The 9,978-nt window shown below is 35.1% G+C and overlaps 1 long non-coding RNA gene across 1 annotated transcript; it reads right to left on the bottom strand.

Moving 5' to 3' along the window:
• Positions 1 to 2,320: 2,320 nt before the first annotated feature.
• On the bottom strand, positions 2,321 to 5,453 carry LOC149241058 (uncharacterized). Its single transcript, XR_016245579.1, has 2 exons — positions 4,870 to 5,453; positions 2,321 to 2,581 (listed from the first exon to the last, which is right to left on the bottom strand). It is a non-coding gene; the product is annotated as an uncharacterized LOC149241058 (long non-coding RNA).
• Positions 5,454 to 9,978: the final 4,525 nt, after the last annotated feature.

Raw genomic sequence — 9,978 nt, 5'->3', positions numbered from 1 at the left:
CTTGGGGTGTTCTTCAGATCTTGGGTGATTTGTAGTCCTTGTAGAATGTCATTTTGTGGTCAGTTGGTAGGTCCCACTTCCTTAACCAGAACTGGGAGGTCGGGTCATGACATAGTGACACTCGTCTCATGTTTACCTGGAGAGATTGTGAATCTGGGTAAATGTGGGAGGGGTGGTTACAATCTTATTCTTTGGATATGTTATATGTGATAACATATTTCAAATATAAGGTTAATAAGGTTAATAACAAGTGGTATAAAAGCTTTTTCTAGGGCCAAAAATAAGTGTTTTCCCTTATTTTGTAGCTTTTCAAAGGAAAAAAAGGGCCACAACACTTAAAACAATTCTTGTATATTTCTAAGTAGAATTTGAAAAACCCAATTGTAGATTTGAGATCCTCTCACAAAAAAAATCGATTAAAAAAAAAATAGGGTTCAAGAAGTGAAGATATCACTAATTTAAAAATCAATTATTTTAGGGTTTTTCCATGATAGGCATGTGAACTATAGAGCTAGTATCTTTGGCAGGGTGCTCAAATTTCCCCTAAACTAATGCCACTTGATATAGGATTTTTGGTTGTCTAATTTGACATATTGTATGTTCTGTTTCCAATCAATATCAAGTGCCCTATGATCCTTGCAAATTCCAGTCTTAAACCTTAATGAACATGAAGAATGACACTGAGATGGAACATTTCATGGCGGGCATGAATTTTGTTGGAAAAAGTTATCCAATATATTTCTAAGGGATACCAAAGGATAAAAGATATCAAAGTTATACTTGCTAAATCTAAGAAGACCTATACTAGCAATTGTCCCAAAAGGTACAAAGAGAGGCCGATAGGATTAGTAAAAGGAGGAAACCTATATAGATAGGCAAGCATATATAAAGCTCAGTAGTGACGAAGGCACTAACCACGATGACCAGCGTGTACCAGCGGAAAAGTAAATTACAGTGTTTTACATGGTAATTGAAAAGCGGGGAATTAGATTTGCAAATATTAAAACAAATCACTTACATTGGTGGTTCACACTATAACTAAAACATTAACTAATTGTAAGTTGCTTTTCATAAAATTCATTTAGTATCATTTATATAGATGAACCAAAAAATAGGTTTGTGCAATTGGATGAGAAAGCGTTCATAGAAGTCTTTTTAAAGAGAGCGAAATAATGGACAAAAAGCCCACTCATTTGATTCCAAAATCCCAACAAAAAAACATAACAAAAACATAAGAGATAAACCCAATCAACTCCAAAAATGTGAATTTGCAGTCCTGCATCTCAAAATTGCAAGGCAGACGTTTACTGAAAAAAATACAACTGCTGATATTTACATGAACAGAGTAACAACCACCCTTCACAAATAACTTAATAAGTTAATGGAACATTACTTCATATATACATTAAATTAGTTGACTATATAGTGTATACACAATGAATACTTAAGAAAGCACACTACAGGACTGATTCCCATTCATTGTTTACTCAACAGTATCACAGTATTTCATGTGTTCTCCGTAATTTATGTTATGACCATCAGAAAGAACAGGGAAATGCACAAACTCACTACTGATACACTCCTAGATTGACAACAGTATTAGCAGAACAATAATCAACCAACATATACTGGACAAAACAAAAAAACCAGGAAAGGGAGTGTGGCAAGTACTCAATAAAAGGTGATACAATGATGAATCAGCAAGAGAGTTTACCTCAACTTTCTTAATCACTTGGTTGCAAATATTTAAGAAAAGCACACACTGTTGCTTCGTGTGATAACTACGCTTTTTCTAAATATTAACACCATATTTGTGGTTGCTTGATAACTTTTGCTTGGTGTCCTAATTTTCTCTACCACTAGACAAACACGAGCTTTCTAAATCTTATCACCTGACTAATCAGACCCCTAATAATAACCACCTTCATAGCCCAATAAAATTATCCCAGACAAAAGTAGAACTTTTTAGAAATGATAGATGATTATGCAATACACAAAATGATGAGTAGGAACATTGCCAGATGGGTAACAGTTCAATGCCAATTCAATTAACCTTCATGCAACCAAGGAAAACCAACTCACCTTTGCAGTATTGAATGCCACATTCTTGCAATGGGATATATGCTGACAGACCATGCAGGCAAGTCATATGTCAAATTATGAATGGTGGCAGTTATATCAGATCTAAACATCCGTGTTTGACAGACAAGCAACACATAGACCTAGTTTTCTTTCGTAAACATGTGCATGTAGCATCATCCAAGCAACGCTTTTCAATCATGCAAATTCAGACTCTTTGGTAGTGAGCAATGCCTCATCCTTATAAAATGAACTTCAAACAATATTCCAAGTTGAATGAAATTTTTCTAATGTACACATTTTTGTGTTATGCACCTCTCATGAGGCCAACTTACTAATACAAGCATGACAAATATTGAATATCTCTAGAGAAGGACCTAATGAGAAATCCTCAGGTTTTTTCGCAAGGGAGGGCATTGCTGCTAATCTCAATTGCCACAAGGATCTTCTTTCCAATGTTGTGGCTCTTCTTCCTCATCTCCATTAGCGCCACCGTGCTTTCCTGTACAACAATTGTTAACCAAAATTTATAAGAAAAGGCCATAAATATTAAAAATCTTATACATTCATTTAACCACCATCACATTTATAACAGAAAAAGATGAAAGTTTAAGGATAAGAATTACAGTTACTTACACAGTTCCTCAGTTTTCTGAATAATTGTTCAGGGCGCATTTTTATGTTATTCGCTTTGCAAAATATTGTTTCATGTGACTCAAGGTGTAGTTTATTTCTTTATTATGGTGGCTGTAATGATGGTTTCTTATCATTTGTAATCTTGAGATTATTGGACATGGTAAATTGATATTGGAATTGGATTTATGTCCATATCTGCAAATTTCTAAGCAATTGAGAGTTTTCGAAAACAGAGTAATAGCAGCGTGCAACCCATTGTGAGTGTCCGGAGCATCTTCGAAAGCTGAACATCCAAATGATATAAAACTCAAGTTTGTGAATGTGATTTAAGGGTAAAATGCTGACATGTTTTTGTTGTTTAATGTAGAAGGAATCTTGCCATTTGGGCTCTAGAGCCCAACCTGCTCTCTCGTATTGCAAAACACAGATCATTTAACCAACAAAAAGCACAGATTAACATTTACGAATGCGGTCTCCATTGATCTATTAAAATAATACAGTTAAGGAAGCAGCTGATGTAAGTAAACCACGAGGAAATTTGATATCCAGGCAACAAAAACTTTCAGATGGCAACCAATGACACCATTTCATTTACCTTTCAGAAAGATGAACAGGACCTAAACTTATCCACATTATAAGCCAGCAGCTGTAATCTACAGTAAAGAATGTCGACTGAAAAAACCTGTCCTCCAAAATGAAAATGATAGCACTTCTAAAATCCGAGTAAAGGCCCAAGAGCCATATGTAGACAATATGAAACTAAAATAACTCAACTCAGAATACTTGGCACTCTAACATGCATCACCAAGCATGTGAAGAGCCCAGAATAAAAGAAATAGTTCATTATAAAGAAAACACCTCTACTGTCAAGAACTATCCTCATCTAATATTTTAATTGCAAATATGAATCTGAAATGCATGAGACATAAAATTCCCATAAATTCCAGGGATTTGTGGTGCTGGACGTGTGTTATTTCTTAAGGAAAACCATAGTTTCTGTTTCAAAGCTGCATTGGCAGAAGGTACCAACTACTGGGCAGAGTTAAGTGCATTTTCGATACTGGAAAATTTAACAATTAAGAAAGGTACTGCTCAAATCCAGATACTGGGAGATTCAGAGCTAGTTATCAACTGGGTAAATGATAAAAAAAACAATATGCAGATTTTGACCCTATCAACAGTAATAGAAAGAATTAAAGAGCTGAATGAAAATTTCCCTGATTTTGACCCTTTTAGCATTAGAAGGGTGCTCCTGCATCTGCCAAACACAACATGAACAGGGTGTTTAAGTGGCAGTTTGGATAATCACACAAATGATGAGACTAACAGAATCTCATTTGTGAGGGTTTGTCCACCAGTGTGAACCCCAGAAGCAGAGCAAATTTTGGTGCACATCCAAAAAGGCTACTTCTGAAGAACTTGACTCAAAGAAATTAAGAATGTCAAATATTTCATGGGTACAAGTATTGTGCACTCCCAAAAATGTAGGGATTCGCAAGAAATTGCCCGACAGATCATTTGGAGCCAGTTACGATTCCAGAAAAGGGAAACGAAAATGTAATAAGAAATGGATACAGAGGGTTTTGAGGTTGCTAAATGTAGGGATTCGCAAGAAATTGCCCGACAGATCATTTGGAGCCAGTTACGATTCCAGAAAAGGGAAACGAAAATGTAATAAGAAATGGATACAGAGGGTTTTGAGGTTGCTAAATGCGAAGCCCACTCCCCATGATTACTAATGTTCTAATGTGGTGTCAAGATGAGAATGAGCACGAAAACAAGAATGGAACAAGAAATAGGTCTCTGGCCACGTTTCCAGTAACATAGATTATTACTGCGGCTTGAGCGAGAAAAACCATAAGCAGAAAGACCGCAACGATTTAAAATTCGCCAGTGACCAATGTAGACCTCCCAAGTGAAGGTAAGAATGTGGGTGCCTAATGGGCATGGAGTTATGTAAGCCCAAAATCAAATAATTATTTACCCGCGAGCGAAGAATAAGACACCTAGCAGATTTTAGATCTGAGGCTTGCCATAAGTGGAGATGAAAGATCTACCTAAAATATGAAATGTGATATAACACCTGCAAACCTTAACCGCAAAACAAACACAAACTAACAACGAACGAGAACTGGCCTTAGAAAACCCACATACCTTCTTCTGCGATCTTTGCCTTCAACACCTCCATGTCTTTACCACTAAACTGAACCCTCTCGATTCTTTCTCGAGCCCAAGCGTTGGCCTTCTGCTTTTCCTCCTCCGTTAGTTCACATCTCGGATTAGAACCTATTTTCGCATTCTTCCCCCGCGCCTTCTTCTGTTTAACCGCAGAGGCTGGAGCCTTACAGGACTCGACCCCATTCGTAATATCACCGAGAGCAGTTCGAGGTGCAACCCCTGCGCGCCCATTCTTAGCAGAAGAAAATGTCCCACCGAATGCCCCCTTAGTATGATTCTCCGTCTTGCGAGGGGCGATAGGGCTCACCAGTCCAGAACTTCGAGGTTTCGGCTTGTTCGTGATGTAGGCTCAGTCAGTGAGGCGGCATCCATGAATACCTCCGCCCCTGAGGCCGATATGCAGGTAATGGTGTCGTAAAAACCCGCTAAGTCGTTTCCTGAACGAATACGGGAAAAAATGCCCACTCCGCCAGGTGTCAGATGAGAATAAAGCCTGAACGAAGACGAAGCTAATTGTCAGTTCGCCAGGTGTCAGCGTCAGAATGAGAAGGACGACGAAAGGTCCCTTTCAAAGGAAGGCCTATCGGCCTAATTATGGAGATCACATACCCTTGCATTAAGGGAGAGTATAATTGAGAAAAATATGCCTTGTAGGATTTAGAGGATGATTGTATTGATTAGTATATGGATAGTTGTCACTTATGTGATGACAAATACTTTCATATTCTATATCATGAATTATACTCCGCCTTATGTAGAAAATATCATTGAGGACAATCAAGAGGTACATAAAATAATTGCACATATTCTTTTTGAAGGTGGCAAAACCTATAATATCTTAGTTGTTAATTGGCAGTAATTAACTCGTTACAATTATTGTACTGAGAGGGGCTCTATAGCCTAATATGAGGGAGATATAGTTGTGAGATAAATGAAAACAACAACAATAATAAAACATAATGTTGACTCAATTAAAAAGTAATAAAAAGTAAAAATAATAAATTGATTCAATTCAAGTTGTTATATTGTAATTATGTTTTTATTAATAAAATTACAAAGAATTTCTATGATAAAAAATTCATCATATAGCCTATGGGGTAGCTTAATTGGCAACCGCCATGTTATGAAGTATTATGTAAACCATAAAATCAAGGTTCAAATACCCCGTGGGTCAAACCAACAAAAAAAATTGTCATATGCATATCAAATTAAAATAAATTTAAATACTAATGTTTCATATTCGCAACCATAATATTTCAGGACATATAATCAATAAACTTATAAAAATATATAATTAATTAATAAACACACACACACACACACACACAGATATATATATATAGATATATATATATATATATATATATATATATATATATATATATATATATATATATATATATATATATATAATGTGAAATATAGCTCCTTGGGGGAGCTCATTTGGCAAGCTCGTGAAAATGTAAATTAAATGTGAGTGCAAAGGTCCCATATTCAAATCCCTAATTGCTTACCTATGTGGTAGGGGTGACACAATTCACCTAGGAGTTATTCTTACCCATATCATGCAAATGCAAGACCGTCCCACAATTCTTTGGGCCCCATATATGTTATAGCATTTGCTATCCAAACCTTCCATTTATGGGCCATATTCATACCCTTACAACATATTTTGTAACTATTATATTACCAATTTTCACTAAATGCATTTATTTTGCTTTGTGGTTAATTATTAATGAGTTTTTGTATTTTTAATTATTAAATTAGTTTTTAATGTGGTTTTATCAATGGCGGTTTACTAATGTGGTTATGTGGCAAAGGATCATGTTCCACTATGAATATTTCTATCTCTGTATCAGTTTAGCAGTTCGACACTTAATTTTGCACTTGCATGAATGGAGGAAAAAAAGTCAAAATTATAAAATATATTTTTCTTTCTCAAAGAGTGACATATTAGGTGCCACATGGGCTTAATATGATGGTACAAGACTTGGAATATACCTATCTCACACGTGTGGGATCCTAGCACATGATTTAAGCTAGAGCCAAAAATAGGTAACAATTTTGAAACTGCCATGTTCTACCTCGATTTTCGTGCATATGGTGGCGCATCTCAAGAATACGTAAAATGGGTTTTTGAAAAACATAGCAATTTACTTAGATCTCAAACCATTTCCAAAATTCCATATGGTTTAAAAGTTATAGCTGGTTCTTCGAAGCAGATTTGTACAAAATTTATGAAAACCCAAACTGCAAAAGTATCTAAACAACCAACTTCAAGCTTGATTTACGAGGCCATGAAATCAAATAAGGAAATTACAAGAGCGGTTGTTGTTGATAATATAATAAATTAGGCTCCATAAAGACAACTCCCAAAAATACATCATGGTCGAGAAGATATGATTGGTTCTTTAACACCAATTTGTATAAAATTACACAAAAATAAGATTTCTGAGATTTTCCTCTAAAGTTGTAAATTCGTTTTCTGAGTTTAGGGGATTGGATCTTATCCTTTCTCAATGGATTTTATGTATAAATAAAGCCTCAAAGGGTAGAGGAAGGAGGTTGTTCATTATTGTAATAGAGGAGATCAATGATTAGTTTTTGAGAGATTTAAAGAGCTGATTTGTAACAGAGTTTTTGATGTGAATAAATAATTGATGGTTGTTGAATTGTGGTACATCTTCTTAGCTTGATTCGATCTTTCCTAGCAACACTGGCCACCTGAGAAAGGCCCCTTCGTGTGGGTAAGTGTTGCTATATTTTATTTATTCAATGGTTAGTATTATATTGTGGATTTTAATTTGATTTCCTCTCTCCTTCATTTGTGTGGTTGTATAGTTTCAGATTTGCTAGTGTTTATATGTGTGATAAGATACGTAATTTATATGACTGATATTGTTTTGTCACTCATTGTTTCCATTTATTATACATAGGCCCATTTGTGTTCACACGCAATAAACCTAAGATTTTCATTGTGGTTTGAGGTCTAATTCCATTCAACCTCTTCATCATAACTCTATTGTTGTTAGTAATTTCAGTCTTGCATTTGTGTTTACTTGAAAATTAAAATATTTCATTTTGGGTTTGATATAAAGCTGGGCTGAGGCAAATTATCTACATTGCCATACTCAACATTTTATACTTTGAATATGATATGGTCTTTCAGGACCATACAAGAATAATGTCGCTATCGTTGACAACATATTAAAGCTTATAACAAGACCTTGATTTGACCTTTAATAATACATACTTGTGAACAAGCCTTAGATCTCATTTGTGAAGGTCTTTTTCTTTTGAACAAAGATTTGATATCTTGGTATGATAGTACAAGGGGTGAGTTACTAATTGAAGATATTACTTTGAATCCTGTGATATATCTTAAATATAATATGAATGGATAATGATACTTGGAATGTTATGGCTATGCAATGATTTGTTTGCAAGCATTTTAATATCACTAATTGGTGTGAATCTCATTTGGTTGCATATATGTAAAAAAGTCATGGATTAAAAACAATGTTTAGACTTAGGCTAGTTTCCTTGCTCGAGCATTTAGCAATTAGTCACTAGCAATCTGTACTTCATTGCTTAGTATAGTTTTTGAATGAAATTTCCTTTCAAGCATTTACTTTACATGCCTTGTTTTTCCTTTCAACATTTGGTTTTAACAAGTTTTGGGACTAGAACTAGAACCTCTTTACTAGTTGATCCAACCTACATTGAACACTTGAACACCTTCCATGAACAATGAAAGATAGTAGTTTCAGAGCCAAACCAGGGGATCAAGGGTAGAGGCTAGATTAAACAGGCCTAAAACTCATGCACATTTCCTTTCAAGCTTTCAAAGTTTGTTTTGTATTCTCAACTAGATTAACTTAGGCTCTAATCCTGCATTTCCTGTGGTTGCATCTCTAAGTCTTACGATCCCAAATTTGATTATTTAATTTTGGAATTAGAATACATGTAATTCCACCAACATTTTTGGCGTTGTTGCCATGGAGGTGCTAAAGGGATTAGAGCATAGTTTCTTTCACAAGTTTTCTACGTGATTTTAGTTACAGGGACAGCTTGGGGGCAGAGATAAAACGGTAAGATGAGAAGTAAGAACCTAGGCATTCACTTTGGTGGGGTTGCTCCAAAGCCTCGTAATTTCCTTTTTTTTTCCTTGCAAGTGTGTTTTTCTTTATATTAATTCATGAAAATAAGAGAAGCCTAACTTGTGTGAATAGATAACTTGGTGACAACAGGGTCTTAGTAGCATGGTGGCGCTTCGAGTACATGACTGGGTTGCTTTTATTTGTTTTCAGCGTGTTTCCTTTTTTTTTTATTTAGGCTTTTATTTTTTTTTGGTACTTTAAGAACTCCATACACTAATCCATCTGCAGGACAGGGATTAACAACCATCAAAGTAGTATTCAAGGATGATCACGAGTTTGTAAGAACTCTCTCAAATCCTAGTAGTAGTTGGGATCTCTATATCTCAGGAAGAACAAATCTTGACAATAGATAAGAAATTATCTTCCTTCCCAAAAGCGATAGAAGAACAACAACTCCATGAATCACATCCACATGAAGATCTTTACTCTTGCAAACTTGTTGAGGAAATTGAAGAATCATGGACTGCATCTGATGGAGAGAAAACATTAGAACATGAGATTAAAGAATTTTTGACATGCCTATCTACAAATCCTCTAAGCACACAAGAGGATAATCATCTAATAATAGAAGATCTGCATGACATGATAAAGGAGGATATGCTAAATGAGCCAAATAACGAGGTAAACCAAGAGCATTTTGATTTTGTTGAAAGTTGGTTTCAAGTAACTGTAAGGCCATACCACTCCTTCATTCTTCGTTACTTCTCTACATAATCATTAAAACAATCGGTTCTTCATACTTAGGTATGCATTGAATATTATATTTTAAACTTGAGTATGAATGCATTTTTACACCTATTACGCACATGGTTACATTGGAAATACTCCTATACTTGAGGAGAGGAATTTCTTTTTCTCAAGTAGAGTAGGATAATAAATAAATAAATGTTGCATATAGTAGTTAGTTTAGTTATAAAATATAGTG

This window comes from Pinus tabuliformis, chromosome 8, assembly GCF_031772625.1.
Source record: "Pinus tabuliformis cultivar Carrire ecotype Pingquan chromosome 8, CPIR1, whole genome shotgun sequence".
NCBI classification, from domain to species: Eukaryota; Viridiplantae; Streptophyta; class Pinopsida; order Pinales; family Pinaceae; genus Pinus; species Pinus tabuliformis.
This window is presented reverse-complemented; position numbering and strand designations above follow the sequence as displayed.